This window comes from Somniosus microcephalus, chromosome 4 (genome assembly GCF_052327205.1).
Source record: "Somniosus microcephalus isolate GS21.2 chromosome 4, FLI_Smic_1.0, whole genome shotgun sequence".
In the NCBI taxonomy this organism is placed as follows: Eukaryota; Metazoa; Chordata; class Chondrichthyes; order Squaliformes; family Somniosidae; genus Somniosus; species Somniosus microcephalus.
The window spans coordinates 18,629,060-18,652,385 of NC_140990.1; the positions used below are offsets into that span (position 1 = coordinate 18,629,060).

Below are 23,326 nucleotides of genomic sequence, written 5' to 3' on the forward strand. Positions count from 1 at the left end.
TCTCTCACTGACCCCTGGCATTAACTCCCAGTGTCACTCACTGACCCCTGGCATTAACTCCCAGTGTCAGTAACTGACCACTGGCCTTACCTCCCAGTGTCACTCAATGACCCCAGGCATTAACTCCCAGTGCCTCTCACAGACCCCTGGCATTAACTCCCAGTGTCACTCACTGACCACTGGCATTACCTCCCAGTTTCTCTCACTGACCCCTGGCATTAACTCCCAGTGTCACTCACTGACCCCTGGCATTAACTCCCAGTGTCTCTCACTGACCCCTGGCATTAACTCCCAGTGTCTCTCACAGACCCCTGGCATTAACTCCCAGTGACACTCACTGACCCCTGGCATTAACTCCCAGTGTAACTCACTGACCCCTGACATTAACTCCCAGTGTCACTCACTGACCCCTGGGATTAACACCCAGTGTCTCTCACTGACCCCTGGCATTAACTCCCAGTGTCTCTCACTGACCCCTGGCATTAACTCCCAGTGTCACTCACTGACCCCTGGCATTAACTCCCAGTGTCACTCACTGACCCCTGGCATTAACACCCACTGTCACTCACTGATCCCTGGCATTAACTCCCAGTGTCACTCACTGACCCCTGACATTAACTCCCAGTGTCTCTCACTGACCCCTGGCATTAACTCCCAGTGTCTCTCACTTACCCCTGGCATTAACACCCAGTGTCACTCACTGACTCCTGGCATTAAGTCCCAGTGTCACTCACTGACCTTGGCATTAACTCCCAGTGTCACTCACTGACCCATGGCATTAACTCCCAATGTCTCTCACTGACACCTGGCATTAACTCCCAGTGTCACTCACTGACCCCTGGCATTAACTCCCAGTGTCTCTCACTGACGGCTGGCATTAACTCCCAGTGTCTCTCACTGACCCCTGGCATTAACTCCCAGTGTCACTCACTGACCCCAGGCATTAACTCCGAGTGTCACTCCCTGACCCCTGGCATTAACTCCCAGTGTCACTCACTGACCGCTGGCATTAACTCCCACTGTCACTCACTGACCCCTGGCATTAACTCCCAGTGTCACTCACTGACCCCTGGCATTAACTCCCAGTGTCACTCACTGACCCCTGGCATTAACTCCCAGTGTCACTCACTGACCCCTGGTATAAACTCCCAGTGTCACTCACTGACCCCTGGCATTAACTCCCAGTGTCTCTCACTGAGCCCTGGCATTAACTCCCAGTGTCACTCACTGGACCCTGGCATGAACTCCCAGTGTCTCTCACTGACCCCTGGCATTAAGTCCCAGTGTCTCTCACTGACTCCTGGCATTAACTCCCAGTGTCTCTCACTGACCACTGGCATTAACTCCCTGTGTCTCTCACTGACCCCTGAGATTAATTCCCAGTGTCACTCACTGACCCCTGGCAATAACTCCCACTGTCACTCGCTGATCCCTGGCATTAACTCCCAGTGTCACTCACTGACCCCTGGCTTTAACTCCCAGTGTCACTCACTGACCCCTGGCATTAACTCCCAGTGTCACTCACTGACCCCTGGCATTAACTCCCAGTGTCACTCACTGACCCCTGGCATTAACTCCCAGTGTCAGTCACTGACCCCTGGCATTAACTCCCAGTGTCACTCACTGACCCCTGGCATTAACTCCCAGTGTCACTCACTGACGGCAGGCATTAACTCCCAGTGTCTCTCACTGACCCCTGGCATTAACTCCCAGTGTCACTCACTGATCCCAGGCATTAACTCCGAGCGTCACTCCCTGACCCCTGGCATTAACTCCCAGTGTCACTCACTGACCCCTGGCATTAACTCCCACTGTCACTCACTGACACCTGGCATTAACTCCCAGTGTCACTCACTGACCCCTGGCATTAACTCCCAGTGTCACTCACTGAACCCTGGCATTAAATCCCAGTCTCACTCACTGACCCCTGGCATTAACTCCCAGTGTCACTCACAGACCCCTGGCATTAACTCCCAGTGTCTCTCACTGACCCCTGGCATTAACTCCCAGTGTCACTCACTGACCCCTGGCATTAACTCCCAGTGTCTCTCACTGACCCCTGGCATTAACTCCAAGTGTCTCTCACTGACCCCTGGCATCAACTCCCAGTGTCTCTCACTGACCACTGGCATTAACTCCCTGTGTCTCTCACTGACCCATGAGATTAACTCCCAGTGTCACTCTCAGACCCCTGGCATTAACTCCCAGTGTCACTCGCTGACCCCTGGCATTTACTCCCAGTTTCACTCACTGACCCCTGGCATTAACTCCCAGTGTCACTCACTGACCCCTGGCATTAAATCCCAGTGTCACTCACTGACCCCTGGCATTAACTCCCAGTGTCACTCACAGACCCCTGGCATTAACTCCCAGGGTCACTCACTGACCCCAGGCATTAATTCCCAGTGTCACTCACTGACCCCCGGCATTATCTCCCAGTGTCACTCACTGACCTCTGGCATTAACTCCCAGTGTCACTCACTAACCACTGGCAATAACTCCCAGTGTCACTCACTGACCCCTGGCATTAACTCCCAGTGTCACTCACTGACCCCTGGCATTAACTCCCAGTGTCACTCACTGAACCCTGGCTTTAACTCCCAGTGTCTCTCACAGACCCCTGGCATTAACTCCCAGTGTCACTAACTGACCCCTGGCATTATTTCCCAATGTCACTCAATGACCCCAGGCATTAACTCCCAGTGTCTCTCACAGACCCCTGGCATTAACTCCCAGTGTCACTCACTGACCACTGGCATTACCTCCCAGTTTCTCTCACTGACCCCTGGCATTAACTCCCAGTGTCACTCACTGACCCCTGGCATTAACCCCCAGTGTCTCTCACTGACCCCTGGCATTAACTCCCAGTGTCTCTCACAGACCCCTGGCATTAACTCCCAGTGTCTCTCACTGACACCTGGCATTAACTCCCAGTGTCTCTCACTGACCCCTGGCATTAACTCCTAGTGTCACTCACTGACCCCTGGCATTAACTCCCAGTGACACTCACTGACCCCTGGCATTAACTCCCAGTGTCACTCACTGACCCCTGACATTAACTCCCAGTGTCACTCACTGACACCTGGGATTAACACCCAGTGTCTCTCACTGACACCTGGCATTAGCTCCCAGTGTCTCTCACTGACCCCTGGCATTAACTCCCAGTGTCACTCACTGACCCCTGGCATTAACTTCCAGTGTCACTCACTGACCCCTGGCATTAACACCCACTGTCACTCACTGACCCCTGGCATTAACTCCCAGTGTCACTCACTGACCCCTGACATTAACTCCCAGTGTCACTCACTGACCCCTGGCATTAACTCCCAGTGTCTCTCACTGACCCCTGGCATTAACTCCCAGTGCCACTCACTGACTCCTGGCATTAAGTCCCAGTGTCACTCACTGACCCTTGGCATTAACTCCCAGTGTCACTCACTGACCCCTGGCATTAACTCCCAATGTCTCTCACTGACCCCTGGCATTAACTCCCAGTGTCACTCACTGACCCCTGGCATTAACTCCCAGTGTCTCTCACTGACCCCTGGCATTAACTCCCAGTGTCACTCACTGATCCCAGGCATTAACTCCGAGCGTCACTCCCTGACCCCTGGCATTATCTCCCAGTGTCACTCACTGACCCCTGGCATTAACTCCCACTGTCACTCACTGACACCTGGCATTAACTCCCAGTGTCACTCACTGACCCCTGGCATTAACTCCCAGTGTCACTCACTGACCCCTGGCATTAAATCCCAGTGTCACTCACTGACGCCTGGCATTAACTCCCAGTGTCACTCACAGACCCCTGGAATTAACACCCAGTGTCTCTCACTGACCCCTGGCATTAACTCCCAGTGTCACTCACTGACCCCTGGCATTAACTCCCAGTGTCTCTCACTGACCCCTGGCATTAACTCCAAGTGTCTCTCACTGACCCCTGGCATTAACTCCCAGTGTCTCTCACTGACCACTGGCATTAACTCCCTGTGTCTCTCACTGACCCCTGAGATTAACTCCCAGTGTCACTCTCAGACCCCTGGCATTAACTCCCAGTGTCACTCGCTGACCCCTGGCATTAACTCCCAGTGTCACTCACTGACCCCTGGCTTTAACTCCCAGTGTCACTCACTGACCCCTGGCATTAACTCCCAGTGTCTCTCACTGACACCTGGCATCAACTCCCAGTGTCACTCACTGACCCCTGGCATTAACTCCCAGTGTCTCTCACTGACCCCTGGCATTAACTCCGAGTGTCACTCACTGACCCCTGGCATTAACTCCCAGTGTCTCTCACTGACCCCGGCATTAACTCCCAGTGTCTCTCACAGACCACTGGCATTAACTCCCTGTGTCTCTCACTGACCCATGAGATTAACTCCCAGTGTCACTCTCAGACCCCTGGCATTAACTCCCAGTGTCACTCGCTGACCCCTGGCATTTACTCCCAGTGTCACTCACTGACCCCTGGCATTAACTCCCAGTGTCACTCACTGACCCCTGGCATTAAATCCCAGTGTCACTCACTGACCCCTGGCATTAACTCCCAGTGTCACTCACAGACCCCTGGCATTAACTCCCAGGGTCACTCACTGACCCCAGGCATTAATTCCCAGTGTCACTCACTGACCCCCGGCATTATCTCCCAGTGTCACTCACTGACCTCTGGCATTAACTCCCAGTGTCACTCACTAACCACTGGCAATAACTCCCAGTGTCACTCACTGACCCCTGGCATTAACTCCCAGTGTCACTCACTGACCCCTGGCATTAACTCCCAGTGTCACTCACTGACCCCTGGCATTAACTCCCAGTGTCACTCACTGAACCCTGGCTTTAACTCCCAGTGTCTCTCACAGACCCCTGGCATTAACTCCCAGTGTCACTAACTGACCCCTGGCATTATTTCCCAATGTCACTCAATGACCCCAGGCATTAACTCCCAGTGTCTCTCACAGACCCCTGGCATTAACTCCCAGTGTCACTCACTGACCACTGGCATTACCTCCCAGTTTCTCTCACTGACCCCTGGCATTAACTCCCAGTGTCACTCACTGACCCCTGGCATTAACCCCCAGTGTCTCTCACTGACCCCTGGCATTAACTCCCAGTGTCTCTCACAGACCCCTGGCATTAACTCCCAGTGTCTCTCACTGACACCTGGCATTAACTCCCAGTGTCTCTCACTGACCCCTGGCATTAACTCCTAGTGTCACTCACTGACCCCTGGCATTAACTCCCAGTGACACTCACTGACCCCTGGCATTAACTCCCAGTGTCACTCACTGACCCCTGACATTAACTCCCAGTGTCACTCACTGACACCTGGGATTAACACCCAGTGTCTCTCACTGACACCTGGCATTAGCTCCCAGTGTCTCTCACTGACCCCTGGCATTAACTCCCAGTGTCACTCACTGACCCCTGGCATTAACTTCCAGTGTCACTCACTGACCCCTGGCATTAACACCCACTGTCACTCACTGACCCCTGGCATTAACTCCCAGTGTCACTCACTGACCCCTGACATTAACTCCCAGTGTCACTCACTGACCCCTGGCATTAACTCCCAGTGTCTCTCACTGACCCCTGGCATTAACTCCCAGTGCCACTCACTGACTCCTGGCATTAAGTCCCAGTGTCACTCACTGACCCTTGGCATTAACTCCCAGTGTCACTCACTGACCCCTGGCATTAACTCCCAATGTCTCTCACTGACCCCTGGCATTAACTCCCAGTGTCACTCACTGACCCCTGGCATTAACTCCCAGTGTCTCTCACTGACCCCTGGCATTAACTCCCAGTGTCACTCACTGATCCCAGGCATTAACTCCGAGCGTCACTCCCTGACCCCTGGCATTATCTCCCCGTGTCACTCACTGACCCCTGGCATTAACTCCCACTGTCACTCACTGACACCTGGCATTAACTCCCAGTGTCACTCACTGACCCCTGGCATTAACTCCCAGTGTCACTCACTGACCCCTGGCATTAAATCCCAGTGTCACTCACTGACGCCTGGCATTAACTCCCAGTGTCACTCACAGACCCCTGGCATTAACACCCAGTGTCTCTCACTGACCCCTGGCATTAACTCCCAGTGTCACTCACTGACCCCTGGCATTAACTCCCAGTGTCTCTCACTGACCCCTGGCATTAACTCCAAGTGTCTCTCACTGACCCCTGGCATTAACTCCCAGTGTCTCTCACTGACCACTGGCATTAACTCCCTGTGTCTCTCACTGACCCCTGAGATTAACTCCCAGTGTCACTCTCAGACCCCTGGCATTAACTCCCAGTGTCACTCGCTGACCCCTGGCATTAACTCCCAGTGTCACTCACTGACCCCTGGCTTTATCTCCCAGTGTCACTCACTGACCCCTGGCATTAACTCCCAGTGTCTCTCACTGACACCTGGCATCAACTCCCAGTGTCACTCACTGACCCCTGGCATTAACTCCCAGTGTCTCTCACTGACCCCTGGCATTAACTCCGAGTGTCACTCACTGACCCCTGGCATTAACTCCCAGTGTCTCTCACTGACCCCGGCATTAACTCCCAGTGTCTCTCACAGACCACTGGCATTAACTCCCAGTGTCTCACACAGACCCCTGGCATTAACTCGCAGTGTCTCTCACTGACCCCTCGCATTAACTCCCAGTGTCACTCACTGACACCTGGCATTAACTCCCAGTGTCACTCACTGACCCCCGGCATTAACTCCCAGTGTCTCTCACTGATACCTGGCATTAACTCCCGGTATCTCTCACAGACCCCTGGCATTAACTCCCAGTGTCTCTCACAGACCCCTGGCATTAACTCCCAGTGTCTCTCACTGACCCCTGGCATTAACTCCCAGTGTCTCTCACTGACCGCTGGCATTAACTCCCAGTGTCACTCACTGACACCTGGCATTAACTCCCAGTGTCTCTCACTGACCCCTGGCATTAACTCCCAGTGTCACTCACTGACCCCTGGCATTAACTCCCAGTGTCTCTCACAGCCCCCTGGCATTAACTCCCAGTGTCACTAACTGACCACTGGCCTTACCTCCCTGTTTCTCTCACTGACCCCTGGCATTAACTCCCAGTGTCACTCACTGACCCCTGGCATTAACTCCCAGTGTCTCTCACTGACCCCTGGCATTAACTCCCAGTGTCTCTCACAGACCCCTGGCATTAACTCCCAGTGTCTCTCACTGACCCCTGGCATTAACTCCCAGTGACACTCACTGACCCCTGGCATTAACTCCCAGTGTCACTCACTGACCCCTGACATTAACTCCCAGTGTCACTCACTGACCCCTGGGATTAACACCCAGTGTCTCTCACTGACCCCTGGCATTAACTCCCAGTGTCTCTCACTGACCCCTGGCATTAACTCCCAGTGTCACTCACTGACCCCTGGCATTAACTCCCAGTGTCACTCACTGACCCCTGGCATTAACACCCACTGTCACTCACTGATCCCTGGCATTAACTCCCAGTGTCACTCACTGACCCCTGACATTAACTCCCAGTGTCTCTCACTGACCCCTGGCATTAACTCCCAGTGTCTCTCACTGACCCCTGGCATTAACACACAGTGTCACTCACTGACCTTGGCATTAACTCCCAGTGTCACTCACTGACCCATGGCATTAACTCCCAATGTCTCTCACTGACACCTGGCATTAACTCCCAGTGTCACTCACTGACCCCTGGCATTAACTCCCAGTGTCTCTCACTGACGGCTGGCATTAACTCCCAGTGTCTCTCACTGACCCCTGGCATTAACTCCCAGTGTCACTCACTGACCCCAGGCATTAACTCCGAGTGTCACTCCCTGACCCCTGGCATTAACTCCCAGTGTCACTCACTGACCGCTGGCATTAACTCCCACTGTCACTCACTGACCCCTGGCATTAACTCCCAGTGTCACTCACTGACCCCTGGCATTAACTCCCAGTGTCACTCACTGACCCCTGGCATTAACTCCCAGTGTCACTCACTGACCCCTGGTATAAACTCCCAGTGTCACTCACTGACCCCTGGCATTAACTCCCAGTGTCTCTCACTGAGCCCTGGCATTAACTCCCAGTGTCACTCACTGACACCTGGCATGAACTCCCAGTGTCTCTCACTGACCCCTGGCATTAGCTCCCAGTGTCTCTCACTGACTCCTGGCATTAACTCCCAGTGTCTCTCACTGACCACTGGCATTAACTCCCTGTGTCTCTCACTGACCCCTGAGATTAATTCCCAGTGTCACTCACTGACCCCTGGCATTAACTCCCAGTGTCACTCGCTGATCCCTGGCATTATCTCCCAGTGTCACTTACTGACCCCTGGCTTTAACTCCAAGTGTCACTCACTGACCCCTGGCATTAACTCCCAGTGTCACTCACTGACCCCTGGCATTAACTCCCAGTGTCACTCACTGACCCCTGGCATTAACTCCCAGTGTCAGTCACTGACCCCTGGCATTAACTCCCAGTTTCACTCATTGACCCCTGGCATTAACTCCCAGTGTCACTCACTGACCCCTGGCATTAACTCCAAGTGACACTCACTGACTCCTGGCATTTACTCCCAGTGTCACTCACTGACCCCTGGCATTAACTCCCAGTGTCTCTCACTGACCCCTGGCATTAACTCCCAGTGTCTCTCACTGACCACTGGCATTAACTCGCAGTGTCTCTCACTGACCCCTGGCATTAACTCCCAGTGTCTCTCACTGACCCCTGGCATTAACTCCCAGTGTCACTCACTGAACCCTGGCATTAACTCCCAGTGTCACTCACTGACCTCTGGCATTATCTCCCAGTGTCTTTCACTGACCCCTGGCATTAACTCCCAGTGTCACTCACTGACCCCTGGCATTAACTCCCAGTGTCTCTCACTGACCCCTGGCATTAACTCCCAGTTTCTCGCACTGACCCCTGGCATTAACTCCCAGGGTCACTCACTGACCCCAGGCATTAACTCCCAGTGTCACTCACTGACTGCCGGCATTAACTCCCAGTGTCACTCACTGACCTCTGGCATTAACTCCCAGTGTCACTCACTGACCACTGGCATTAACTCCCAGTGTCACACACTGACCCCTGGCATTAACTCCCAGTGTCACTCACTGACCCCTGGCATTAACTCCCAGTGTCACTCACTGACCCCTGGCATTAACTCCCAGTGTCACTCACTGAACCCTGGCTTTCACTCCCAGTGTCTCTCACAGACCCCTGGCATTAACTCCCAGTGTCACTAACTGACCCCTGGCATTATTTCCCAGTGTCACTCAATGACCCCAGGCATTAACTCCCAGTGTCTCTCACAGACCCCTGGCATTAACTCCCAGTGTCACTCACTGACCACTGGCATTACCTCTCAGTTTCTCTCACTGACCCCTGGCATTAACTCCCAGTGTCACTCACTGACCCCTGGCATTAACTCCCAGTGTCTCTCACTTACCCCTGGCATTAACTCCCAGTGTCTCTCACAGACCCCTGGCATTAACTCCCAGTGTCTCTCACTGACACCTGGCATTAACTCCCAGTGTCTCTCACTGACCCCTGGCATTAACTCCCAGTGTCACTCACTGACCCCTGGCATTAACTCCCAGTGACACTCACTGACCCCTGGCATTAACTCCCATTGTCACTCACTGACCCCTGACATTAACTCCCAGTGTCACTCACTGACCCCTGGGATTAACACCCAGTGTCTCTCACTGACCCCTGGCATTAACTCCCAGTGTCACTCACTGACCCCTGGCATTAACTTCCAGTGTCACTCACTGACCCCTGGCATTAACACCCACTGTCACTCACTGACCCCTGGCATTAACTCCCGGTGTCACTCACTGACCCCTGACATTAACTCCCAGTGTCACTCACTGACCCCTGGCATTAACTCCCAGTGTCTCTCACTGACCCCTGGCATTAACTCCCAGTGCCACTCACTGACTCCTGGCATTAAGTCCCAGTGTCACTCACTGACCCTTGGCATTAACTCCCAGTGTCACTCACTGACCCCTGGCATTAACTCCCAATGTCTCTCACTGACCCCTGGCATTAACTCCCAGTGTCACTCACTGACCCCTGGCATTAACTCCCAGTGTCACTCACTGACGGCAGGCATTAACTCCCAGTGTCTCTCACTGACCCCTGGCATTAACTCCCAGTGTCACTCACTGATCCCAGGCATTAACTCCGAGCGTCACTCCCTGACCCCTGGCATTAACTCCCAGTGTCACTCACTGACCCCTGGCATTAACTCCCACTGTCACTCACTGACACCTGGCATTAACTCCCAGTGTCACTCACTGACACCTGGCATTAAATCCCAGTGTCACTCACTGAACCCTGGCATTAACTCCCAGTGTCACTCACAGACCCCTGGCATTAACTCCCAGTGTCTCTCACTGACCCCTGGCATTAACTCCCAGTGTCACTCACTGACCCCTGGCATTAACTCCCAGTGTCTCTCACTGACCACTGGCATTAACTCCCTGTGTCTCTCACTGACCCCTGAGATTAACTCCCAGTGTCACTCTCAGACCCCTGGCATTAACTCCCAGTGTCACTCGCTGACCCCTGGCATTAACTCCCAGTGTCACTCACTGACCCCTGGCTTTAACTCCCAGTGTCACTCACTGACCCCTGGCATTAACTCCCAGTGTCTCTCACTGACCCCTGGCATCAACTCCCAGTGTCACACACTGACCCCTGGCATTAACTCCCAGTGTCTCTCACTGACCCCTGGCATTAACTCCGAGTGTCACTCACTGACCCCTGGCATTAACTCCCAGTGTCTCTCACTGACCCCGGCATTAACTCCCAGTGTCTCTCACAGACCACTGGCATTAACTCCCAGTGTCTCACACAGACCCCTGGCATTAACTCCCAGTGTCTCTCACTGACCCCTCGCATTAACTCCCAGTGTCACTCACTGACACCTGGCATTAACTCCCAGTGTCACTCACTGACCCCTGGCATTAACTCCCAGTGTCTCTCACTGATACCTGGCATTAACTCCCAGTGTCTCTCACAGACCCCTGGCATTAACTCCCAGTGTCTCTCACAGACCCCTGGCATTAACTCCCAGTGTCTCTCACTGACCCCTGGCATTAACTCCCAGTGTCTCTCACTGACCGCTGGCATTAACTCCCAGTGTCACTCACTGACACCTGGCATTAACTCCCAGTGTCACTCACTGACCTCTGGATTTAACTCCCAGTATCACTCACTGACACCTGGCATTAACTCCCAGTGTCTCTCACTGACCCCTGGCATTAACTCCCAGTGTCACTCACTGACCCCTGGCATTAACTCGCAGTGTCTCTCACAGACCCCTGGCATTAACTCCCAGTGTCACTAACTGACCACTGGCCTTACCTCCCAGTGTCACTCAATGACCCCAGGCATTAACTCCCAGTGCCTCTCACAGACCCCTGGCATTAACTCCCAGTGTCACTCACGGACCACTGGCATTACCTCCCAGTTTCTCTCACTGACCCCTGGCATTAACTCCCAGTGTCACTCACTGACCCCTGGCATTAACTCCCAGTGTCTCTCACTGACCCCTGGCATTAACTCCCAGTGTCTCTCACAGACCCCTGGCATTAACTCCCAGTGTCTCTCACTGACACCTGGCATTAACTCCCAGTGTCTCTCACTGACCCCTGGCATTAACTCCCAGTGTCACTCACTGACCCCTGGCATTAACTCCCAGTGACATTCACTGACCCCTGGCATTAACTCCCAGTGTCACTCACTGACCCCTGACATTAACTCCCAGTGTCACTCACTGACCCCTGGGATTAACACCCAGTGTCTCTCACTGACCCCTGGCATTAACTCCCAGTGCCTCTCACTGACCCCTGGCATTAACTCCCAGTGTCACTCACTGACCCCTGGCATTAACTCCCAGTGTCACTCACTGACCCCTGGCATTAACACCCACTGTCACTCACTGATCCCTGGCATTAACTCCCAGTGTCACTCACTGACCCCTGACATTAACTCCCAGTGTCTCTCACTGACCCCTGGCATTAACTCCCAGTGTCTCTCACTGACCCCTGGCATTAACACCCAGTGTCACTCACTGACTCCTGGCATTAAGTCCCAGTGTCACTCACTGACCTTGGCATTAACTCCCAGTGTCACTCACTGACCCATGGCATTAACTGCCAATGTCTCTCACTGACACCTGGCATTAACTCCCAGTGTCACTCATTGACCCCTGGCATTAACTCCCAGTGTCTCTCACTGACGGCTGGCATTAACTCCCAGTGTCTCTCACTGACCCCTGGCATTAACTCCCAGTGTCACTCACTGACCCCAGGCATTAACTCCGAGTGTCACTCCCTGACCCCTGGCATTAACTCCCAGTGTCACTCACTGACCGCTGGCATTAACTCCCACTGTCACTCACTGACCCCTGGCATTAACTCCCAGTGTCACTCACTGACCCCTGGCATTAACTCCCAGTGTCACTCACTGACCCCTGGCATTAACTCCCAGTGTCACTCACTGACCCCTGGTATAAACTCCCAGTGTCTCTCACTGACCCCTGGCATTAACTCCCAGTGTCTCTCACTGACCCATGGCATTAACTCCCAGTGTCACTCACTGACCCCTGGCATGATCTCCCAGTGTCTCTCACTGACCCCTGGCATTAACTCCCAGTGTCTCTCACTGACCACTGGCATTAACTCCCTGTGTCTCTCACTGACCCCTGGCTTTAACTCCCAGTGTCACTCACTGACCCCTGGCATTAACTCCCAGTGTCACTCACTGACCCCTGGCATTAACTCCCAGTGTCATTCACTGACCCCTGGCATTAACTCCCAGTGTCAGTCACTGACCCCTGGCATTAACTCGCAGTGTCACTCATTGACCCCTGGCATTATCTCCCAGTGTCACTCACTGACCCCTGGCATTAACTCCAAGTGACACTCACTGACTCCTGGCATTTACTCCCAGTGTCACTCACTGACCCCTGGCATTAACTCCCAGTGTCTCTCACTGACCCCTGGCATTAACTCCCAGTGTCTCTCACTGACCACTGGCATTAACTCGCAGTGTCTCTCACTGACGCCTGGCATTAACTCCCAGTGTCTCCTACTGACCCCTGGCATTAACTCCCAGTGTCACTCACTGAACCCTGGCATTAACTCCCAGTGTCACTCACTGACCCCTGGCATTAACTCCCAGTGTCTCTCACTGACCCCTGGTATTAACTCCCAGTGTCACTCACTGACCCCTGGCATTAACTCCCAGGGTCTCTCACTGACCCCTGGCATTAACTCCCAGTTTCTCTCACTGACCCCTGGCATTAACTCCCAGTGTCACTCACTGACCCCTGGCATTAACGCCCAGTGTCTCTCACTGACCCCTGGCATTGACTCCCAGTGTCACTCACTGACCCCCGGCATTAACTCCCAGTGTCACTCACTGACCTCTGGCATTAACTCCCAGTGTCACTCACTGACCCCTGGCATTAACGCCCAGTGTCTCTCACTGACCCCTGGCATTAACTCCCAGTGTCACTCACTGACCCCTGGCATTAACTCCCAGTGTCTCTCACTGACCCCTGGCATTAACTCCCAGTGTCTCTCACTGACCCCTGGCATTAACTCCCAGTTTCTCTCACTGACCCCAGGCATTAACTCCCAGGGTCACTCACTGACCCCAGGCATTAACTCCCAGTGTCACTCACTGACCCCCGGCATTAACTCCCAGTGTCACTCACTGACCTCTGGCATTAACTCCCAGTTTCTCTCACTGACCCCTGGCATTAACTCCCAGTTTCTCTCACTGACCCCAGGCATTAACTCCCAGGGTCACTCACTGACCCCAGGCATTAACTCCCAGTGTCACTCACTGACCCCCGGCATTAACTCCCAGTGTCACTCACTGACCTCTGGCATTAACTCCCAGTGTCACTCACTGACCACTGGCATTAACTCCCAGTGTCACTCACTGACCCCTGGCATTAACTCCCAGTGTCACTCACTGACCCCTGGCATTAACTCCCAGTGTCACTCATTGACCCCTGGCATTAACTCCCAGTGTCGCTCACTGACCACTGGCATTAACTCCCAGTGTCTCTCACTAACCCCTGGCATTAACTCCCAGTATCACTCACTGACCCTGGCATTAACACCCAGTGTCTCTCACTGACCCCTGGCATTATAGAAAACATAGAAAACATAGAGATAGGAACAGGAGTAGGCCATTCGGCCCTTCGAGCCTGCTCCGCCATTCAATGAGATCATGGCTGATCTTCGTCTGAGATCATAGCTGATCTTACCAGTTCAGTACCCCGTCCCCGCCTTTTCTCCGTAACCCTTAATCCCCTTAGCCTTCAGAAATATATCCAATTCTCTCTTGAAAATATTTATTGAATTAGCCTTCACAGCCCTCTGTGGCAGGGAATTCCACAGGCTCACCACTCTTTGAGTGAAGAAATTCTTCCTCATCTCTGTTTTAAATGATTTGCCCGCTATTTTTAGACTGTGGCCCCTGGTTCTGTGCTCCCCGGCCATTGGAAACATTCTCTCTGAATTCAGCCTGTCCAGGCCTGCCATAATTTTATATGTTTCGATGAGATCCCCTCTCAATCTTCTAAACTCCAGTGAGTACAAGCCCAAACTATTTAATCTCTCTTCGTAGGTCATTCCCGCCATTCCAGGTATCAGCCTGGTGAATCGCCGTTGCACTCTTTCCATGGCAAGAACATCCTTCCGCAGATGGGGCGACCAAAACTGTACACAATACTCCAGATGCGGTCTCACCAGCACCTTGTACAGCTGTAGTAAGGTATCCCTATTCCTATACTCGAACCCCCTTGATATGAAGGCCAACATACCATTTGCCTTCTTAATCGCCTGTTGCACCTGCATGCTCTCCTTCAGTGACTGGTGCACAAGAACACCCAGGTCCCTCTGCACTTCCCCATCTCCCAATCTATTGCCATTTAGATAATAATCTACCCTCCTGTTTTTACCCCCAAAGTGGATAACCTCGCATTTATCCACATTATAGTGCATCTGCCACGTATCCGCCCATTCCCCCAACCTGTCCAAATCGCACTGTAGCCTCCTGACATCCTCATCAGAGCCCACCCCTCCTCCTAGTTTAGTGTCGTCAGCGAATTTGGAAATATTGCATCCAATTCCCTGATCCAGATCATTTATATATATTGTGAACAGCTGGGGTCCCAGGACAGATCCTTGCGGCACCCCGCTGGTCACTGCCTGCCACTCCGAAAACGAGCCGTTTATTCCAACTCTCTGTTTTCTATCCGCCAGCCAGTTCTCTATCCACGTTAATACTTTGCCCCCAATCCCATGAGCCTTAATTTTGCATGATAATCTTTTGTGTGGAACCTTATCGAAGGCTTTCTGGAAGTCAAGGTACACCACATCCACTGGCTCTCCCCCATCTATTTTACCAGTTACTTCCTCAAAAAATTCCAGCAGATTAATCAAACACGATTTACCCTTTGTAAATCCATGTTGACTCTGTCCGATCCTTTCCCCATTTGTCAAGTGCTCCGCTATTTTATCCTTAATAATGGACTCTAGCATTTTGCCCACAACCGATGTAAGGCTTACTGGTCTATAATTCCCTGCTTTCTCTCTACCCCCCTTTTTAAAAATTGGGGTAACATTAGCTACCCTCCAATCCACGGGTACTGTTCCCGAGTCAATGGAGTTCCGGAAGATGATCCTTAGAGCATCTGCTATCTCCAGGGCCACCTCCTTAAGTACCCTAGGATGTAGTTTATCAGGCCCCGGGGATTTGTCGGCCTTCAGTCCCCTCAACTTACCCAACACCATATCCCTAGAGATACTAATTTCTGTCAGCTCCTCCCTCTCATTAGTCCCTATGTTTTCTGATATTCCTGGGAGGTTATTTGTGTCCTCCTTTGTGAATACAGAACCAAAGTATGAGTTTAATTGGTCTGCCATTTCCTTATTCTCCATTATATATTCTCCCGAATTGGACTGCAAGGGACCGACTTGGGATTTTACCAGTCTTTTCCTCCTGATATACCGATAAAAGCTTTTGCAGTCTGTCTTTGTCTCCCAATGTCACTCACTGACCCCTGGCATTATCTCCCACTGTCTCTCACTGACCCCTGGCATTAACTCCCAGTGTCTCTCACTGACCACTGGCATTAACTCCTTGTGTCTCTCACTGACCCCTTGCATTAACTCCCAGTGTCACTCACTGACCCCTGGCATTAACTCCCAGTGTCACTCACTGACCCCTGGCATTAAGTCCCAGTGTCACTCACTGACCCCTGGCATTAACTCCCAGTGTCACTCACTGACCCCTGGCATTAACTCCCAGTGTCACTCACTGACCCCTGGCATTAACTCCCAGTGTCACTCACAGACCCCTGGCATTAACTCCCAGTGTCACTCACTGATCCCTGGCATTAACTCCCAGTGTCTCTCACTGACCCCTGGCATTAGCTCCCAGTGTCTCTCACTGACCACTGGCATTAACTCGCAGTGTCTCTCACTGACCCCTGGCATTAACTCCCAGTGTCTCTCACTGACCCCTGGCATTAACTCCCAGTGTCACTCACTGACCCCTGGCATTAACTCCCAGTGTCACTCACTGACCCCTGGCATTAACTCCCAGTGTCACTCACTGACCCCTGGCATTAACTCCCAGTGTCACTAACTGACCCCTGGCCTTATTTCCCAGTGTCACTCAATGACCCCAGGCATTAACTCCCAGTGTCTCTCACAGACCCCTGGCATTAACTCCCAGTTTCACTCACTGACCACTGGCATTACCTCCCAGTTTCTCTCACTGACCCCTGGCATTAACTCCCAGTGTCACTCACTGACCCCTGGCATTAACTCCCAGTGTCTCTCACTGACCCCTGGCATTAACTCCCAGTTTCACTCACTGACCACTGGCATTACCTCCCAGTTTCTCTCACTGACCCCTGGCATTAACTCCCAGTGTCACTCACTGACCCCTGGCATTAACTCCCAGTGTCACTCACTGACCCCTGGCATTAACTCCCAGTGTCTCTCACTGACCCCTGGCATTAACTCCGAGTGTCACTCACTGACCCCAGGCATTAACTCCCAGTGTCTCTCACTGACCCCAGGCATTAACTCCCAGTGTCACTCACTGACCCCTGGCATTAACTCCCAGTGTCTCTCACTGACCCCTGGCATTAACTCCCAGTGTCACTCACTGACCCCAGGCATTAACTCCCAGTGTCTCTCACTGACCCCTGGCATTAACTCCCAGTGTCACTCACTGACCCCTGGCATTAACACACAGTGTCACTCACTGACCTTGGCATTAACTCCCAGTGTCACTCACTGACCCCTGGCATTAACTCCCAGTGTCACTCACTGACCACTGGCATTACCTCCCAGTTTCTCTCACTGACCCCTGGCATTAACTCCCAGTGTCACTCACTGACCCCTGGCATTAACTCCCAGTGTCTCTCACTGACCCCTGGCATTAACTCCCAGTGTCTCTCACTGACCCCTGGCATTAACTCCCTGTGTCACTCACTGACCCCTGGCATTAACTCCCAGTGTCTCTCACTGACACCTGGCATTAACTCCCAGTGTCACTCACTGACACCTGGCACTAACTCCCAGTGTCTCTCACAGACCCCTGGCATTAACTCCCAGTGTCACTCACTGACCCCTGGCATTAACTCCCAGTGTCTCTCACAGACCCCTGGCATTAACTCCCAGTGTCACTCACTGACCCCTGGCATTAGCTCCCAGTGTCACTCACTGACACCTGGCACTAACTCCCAGTGTCTCTCACAGACCCCTGGCATTAACTCCCAGTGTCACTCACTGACCCCTGGCATTAGCTCCCAGTGTCACTCACTGACACCTGGCACTAACTCCCAGTGTCTCTCACAGACCCCTGGCATTAACTCCCAGTGTCACTCACTGACCCCTGGCATTAGCTCCCAGTGTCACTCACAGACCCCTGGCATTAACTCCCAGTGTCACTCACAGACCCCTGGCATTAACTCCCAGTGTCACTCACTGACACCTGGCACTAACTCCCAGTGTCTCTCACTGACCCCTGGCATTAACTCCCAGTGTCACTCACTGACCCCTGGCTTTAACTCCCAGTGTCTCTCACAGACCCCTGGCATTAACTCCCAGTGTCACTCACTGACACCTGGCACTAACTCCCAGTGTCTCTCACTGACCCATGGCACTAACTCCCAGTGTCTCTCACTGACACATGGCATTAACTCCCAGTGTCTCTCACAGACCCCTGGCATTAACTCCCAGTGTCTCTCACTGACACCTGGCACTAACTCCCAGTGTCACTCACTGACCCCTGGCATTAACTCCCAGTGTCACTCACTGACCCCTGGCATTAACTCCCAGTGTCACTCACTGACCCCTGGCATTAACTCCCAGTGTCTCTCACTGACCCCTGGCATTAGCTCCCAGTGTCACTCACTGACCCCTGGCATTAACTCCCACTGTCACTCACTGACACCTGGCATTAACTCCCAGTGTCACTCACTGACCCCTGGCATTAACTCCCAGTGTCACTCACTGACCCCTGGCATTAACTCCCAGTGTCACTCACTGACCACTGGCATTAACTCCCAGTGTCACTCACTGAACCCTGGCATTAACTCCCAGTGTCACTCACTGACCCCTGGCATTAACTCCCACTGTCACTCACTGACACCTGGCATTAACTCCCAGTGTCACTCACTGAACCCTGGCATTAACTCCCAGTGTCACTCACTGACCCCTGGCATTAACTCCCAGTGTCACTCACTGACCCCTGGCATTAACTCCCAGTGTCACTCACTGACCCCTGGCATTAACTCCCAGTGTCTCTCACTGACCCCTGGCATTAGCTCCCAGTGTCACTCACTGACCCCTGGCATTAACTCCCAGTGTCACTCACTGACCCCTGGCATTAACTCCCAGTGTCTCTCACTGACCCCTGGCATTAGCTCCCAATGTCACTCACTGACCCCTGGCATTACCTCCCAGTGTCTCTCACTGACCCCTGGCATTAGCTCCAAGTGTTGGTCACTGGGCAGAAAGGAGCAGGATGCAGCTTTGGTTTGCTTGTGGTTACATTAGCCGCATTCAGAAAACAGTCAATGGAGGCTGTTGGTGTCAAGCGGCCCTTTCTCAGTCCTCCGGTGCATCAATAGACTGAGGTTAATGCCCGTACAATGTCTCTTTAATCCCTCCGCTCTTTGAAGACCTCCCTGAAGTGTAACGAGATCACCCACGTCCAATCGGTTAAGCGACAGGACATTTTTGACCGAAACCCGAGAGCCTTGTGGTGCCGGGGAAGGACCTTAAAGGGTCGAGAGTTGATGTGGTAGGGGTTTCGGTGATCAGGTTTGGGCTGCGTTGCCCCTAGCTCCACTCCCCCCATCCCTGTCCGCATCAGTCCGCCCTTTCCCCCTCTCCCAATTGACAGTAAGCTGATCCGGTTCACCCCCCGATACACTTACTTGATAAACAAACACACGCACATGAATACACGCACACAAACACACGCGCATGTATACACACACACAAACACACGCGCATGAATACACGCACACGAATACATGCACGCACACAAACACATGCACACGAATACACGCATGCACACAAACACACGCACACAAATGCACACACATGAATACACGCACATGAACACATGCGCACGAATACATGCATGCACACAAACACACTCACATGAATACACGCACATGAACACATGCACACAAATACACGCACACGCACATGAACACATGCACACAAATATGCACATGCACACTGCAGTGTATGTACCTTTAAGAGAGAACTACTTTTACAGCTCCTGTATACTGTAGTACCGGCAGTGACCACACCTGTATATAAGCCTTGAGCAGGCATCTGTACTGTTAGTCTTTAGACTACCCTCCTCCAATAAACACCTGTTGATTGTTAATCTGTAGCCTCCGTCTAGTTATTGAAGAACACCATACCTTAAGATTTACGGATTCAACAGTGGCGACAAGGTCAATTCGAATCTACCTGCAACTCTGCATTTCTTTCCAAGGATTCGCTCCGGGAGGACGGTGGAAGAAAGTCGAGGCCAGAAGCACGGGCGTCGACCACGAGCAACCGCCCAGTCATCCGGCAGAGAGTGAACATCGCAGGAGAGGCTGTGGAGAGCTGGGCTTGGTTCTCCAACCACGATGGTCCAGCAATAGACTGGCAACAGGTACAGTGCAGACCCGACCGACGGCACAGAAAAGGCCGAGCAGCGTCGACGGGGTAAGAGAGAGGGTAAAGCGCACAGGGCGCAGCCGGGGGTTGAAGACCGAGCAGCGTCGATGGAAAACAAAAAGAGAGAGAGGGTAAAGCACAGCCGGGGTTCAGGACCAAGCGGCGGCAACGAGAGAGGCGCACAGGAGAACGCGCTGAGCGCAGCCAGGGCTCAAGGGCTGAGCAGCACCCGCGGGGAAAGAAAGGGAGTGCGGGAGACGCCATTTGAGCCACAGAGAAGAAGGGAGAGAGCCCCATTTGAGCCGCGGAGAGGAAGGGGGAGCACGGGAGATGCCATTTTTGAAGCCGCAGCGGAGAAGAAGGGCGAGCGCGGGAAGAAAGGAAAGCGCGGGAGACACCATTTTGAGCCAGCGGAGAAGAAGGGAGAGCGCAGGAGATGCCATTTTAGAAAGTCTAACCACACCCAGGGATGCCGAAGAGTGGCAATGTCACTGCATTCGACAATGAAGTCGAAGATTGGGCGACATGTGTGGAACGCATTGAGGTGTACTGCAAGGCGAATGAAGTGCCAGATGCCAGGAAATCACTGGTTTTGTTGAATTCCATGGGTGCAAAAACGTATGGCTTACAGCGAAACCTAATAACCTCAGAGAAGCCAGTGGATAAGGATTTCGAAAGCATAGTGGAAATCCTACAGGACCACTTAAACCCCACACCGCTGCTGATAGCAGAAAGATTTAAGTTCCACAAAAGGAACCAGCAGAAAGACGAAAGTAATGCTGAGTATTTAACGGAACTGAGCAAGCTATCGAAACACTGCCAGTTTGGAATGGGACTAGCAGATACGTTAAGGGACAAGTTTGTGTGTGGGCTTCAAAGTGAAGGAACCCAGAAATGGCTTCTATCAGAAAAGGATCTTACGCTGGACAAGACTTTCAGCATGGCAGTATCACATGAAGCAGCCACACGGGGCGCTGCAGAGATACAATGGAGACTGCAAGAATATGGCACCAATGAATATGTCCTATGGAACAGGGAAGTGTTATTGCTGCGACAGAACAACACACGAGCAGAAGGATTGTTGGTTCAAGGACCAAGTGTGCAGACAGTGTGGAAAAGCAGGACACATAGCAAGAGTCTGCAGGTCAGGGTAGAAAACCAGCAGCAAGAAATCTCCACAGGAGAAGTACAAAAAGGTACATAAGGTGATGGACAGTAGTTCAGATGAACAGAAAAGTGATACAGACTCCGGAAGCAAGGAGCTGGGTTGTCTGAAACTACATAATGTAATCAAAATGGAGGATCACCAGACTATCTGGGTCACGCTTAAGATAGACGGAGTCCAAGTGAAAATGGAATTGGACACAGGATCAGCCCTAACAGTCATAAACCGAAGGGACTACAAGTGGCTATTCTCACATATACCCTTGAAAGCTACAGAGATTGTCTTGAAGACATACACGGGGCAAAAAGTCTACCCCAAAGGGAAAATAAGGGTGAACGTGATATACAAGGGCCAGGAAATACCAAAAATGGACCTATATGTATTGCCAGATGGAGGACCACAACTACTAGGACGTGAATGGATCCGGAAGATACAATTAGATTGGCATTCCATACAGGCACTGAAGGTTGAGGCCAAAAAGGATGACGACATCACACCTGGACGACAGTCAAAAATGCTAACTGATGCACAAGAAGTGTTCCAGGAGGGACTCGGAACACTAAAAGGCATAACAGCAATGATTAAAATAGAGGAAAATGCAAGCCCAAAGTTTTTTAAGGCCAGACTTATGCGATCCGACCAGCCGTCGAAGCAGAGCTGGAAGGTTTGGAACGTTCAGGAGTACTGTCCAAAGTGGACTGGAGCGAGTGGGTTACACCCATCGTTCCTGTAATGAAGAGGTCGTTGAGTAATACGCCTGGGAACCAAAGAAGGTCCGCATCTGTGGGGATTTTAAGGTGACAGTGAACCCAGTCCTTCACACGGTACAATATCCGCGTCCACGGATTGAAGATATTTTCACCTCGCTATCTGGAGGTAAACGCTTCACTAAGATTGATCTGGCCCAGGCGTACCTGCAAATGGAGGTAGAAGAAGCCTCAAAACAACACCTCACAATCAACACTCATAAAGGTCTCTACCAATACAACCGGCTGGTGTTCGGGGTAGCATCGGCTCCGGCTATTTGGCAAAGGGCAATGGATCAAGTCCGGCAAAGGATTTCAGGGACCCAGTGTTATTTGGATGACATCCTGGTCACGGGCGAAAATGACAGTGATCACCTCGCCAACCTGGAGAAGGTGCTCACTAGATTAAAGGAATATGGGCTACGAGCTAATCGCCACAAGTGCGAGTTTTTCCAGAAGCAGATCTCGTATTGTGGCCATGTTATTGATGAAGAGGGGTTACATAAGTCCCCTGAAAAGATTGAGGCAGTAGTCAAGGCTCCAGCACCGGAAAATGTGTCACAACTGAGGTCGTTCCTCGGGCTGGTGAACTACTACCATAAGTTCTTACCAAATTTGTCTACAGTATTACACCCACTGAACACCCTACTGCAAACGGGCGTACCATGTAAGTGGAATGACGAATGTAAACGAGCTTTCCAGAAGTGCAAAGAATTGATCACATCAAAAGAGGTGTTGGCCCATTTCAACCCAGCACTACCAAGTCGGTTGGCGTGTGATGCATCACCCTATGGTATTGGAGCGGTGCTGTCGCACAAATTCCCAGGCGAGTTGGAGAGGCCAGTAGCCTTTGCGTCTCGGTCACTAACCTCAGCCGAGCGCAACTATGCCAAGATTGACAGGGAGGCCCTCAGCCTAGTATGGGGAGTAAAAAAATTCAACCACTATCTGCATGGGCAGAAGTTCACCTTGCTGACTGACCACCAATCACTTGTCTCCATCTTTAATCCAAAGAAGGGTGTTCCGGTGATGACTGCACAACCGCTACAAAGATGGTCCCTTTTTCTAAGGGCGAACCAATATGAAATAGAGTATAAGGGCACGTGGGGCAGCACGGTGGCATAGTGGTTAGCACTGTTGCCTCACAGCACCAGGGACCCGGGTTCAAATCCGGCCTCGGGTG

At 52.3% G+C, this 23,326-nt stretch overlaps 1 pseudogene; it reads left to right on the top strand.

Moving 5' to 3' along the window:
- The window catches only part of LOC147118356 (uncharacterized), an 89,456-nt pseudogene that overhangs the window by 14,824 nt on the left and 51,306 nt on the right, over positions 1–23,326 (top strand).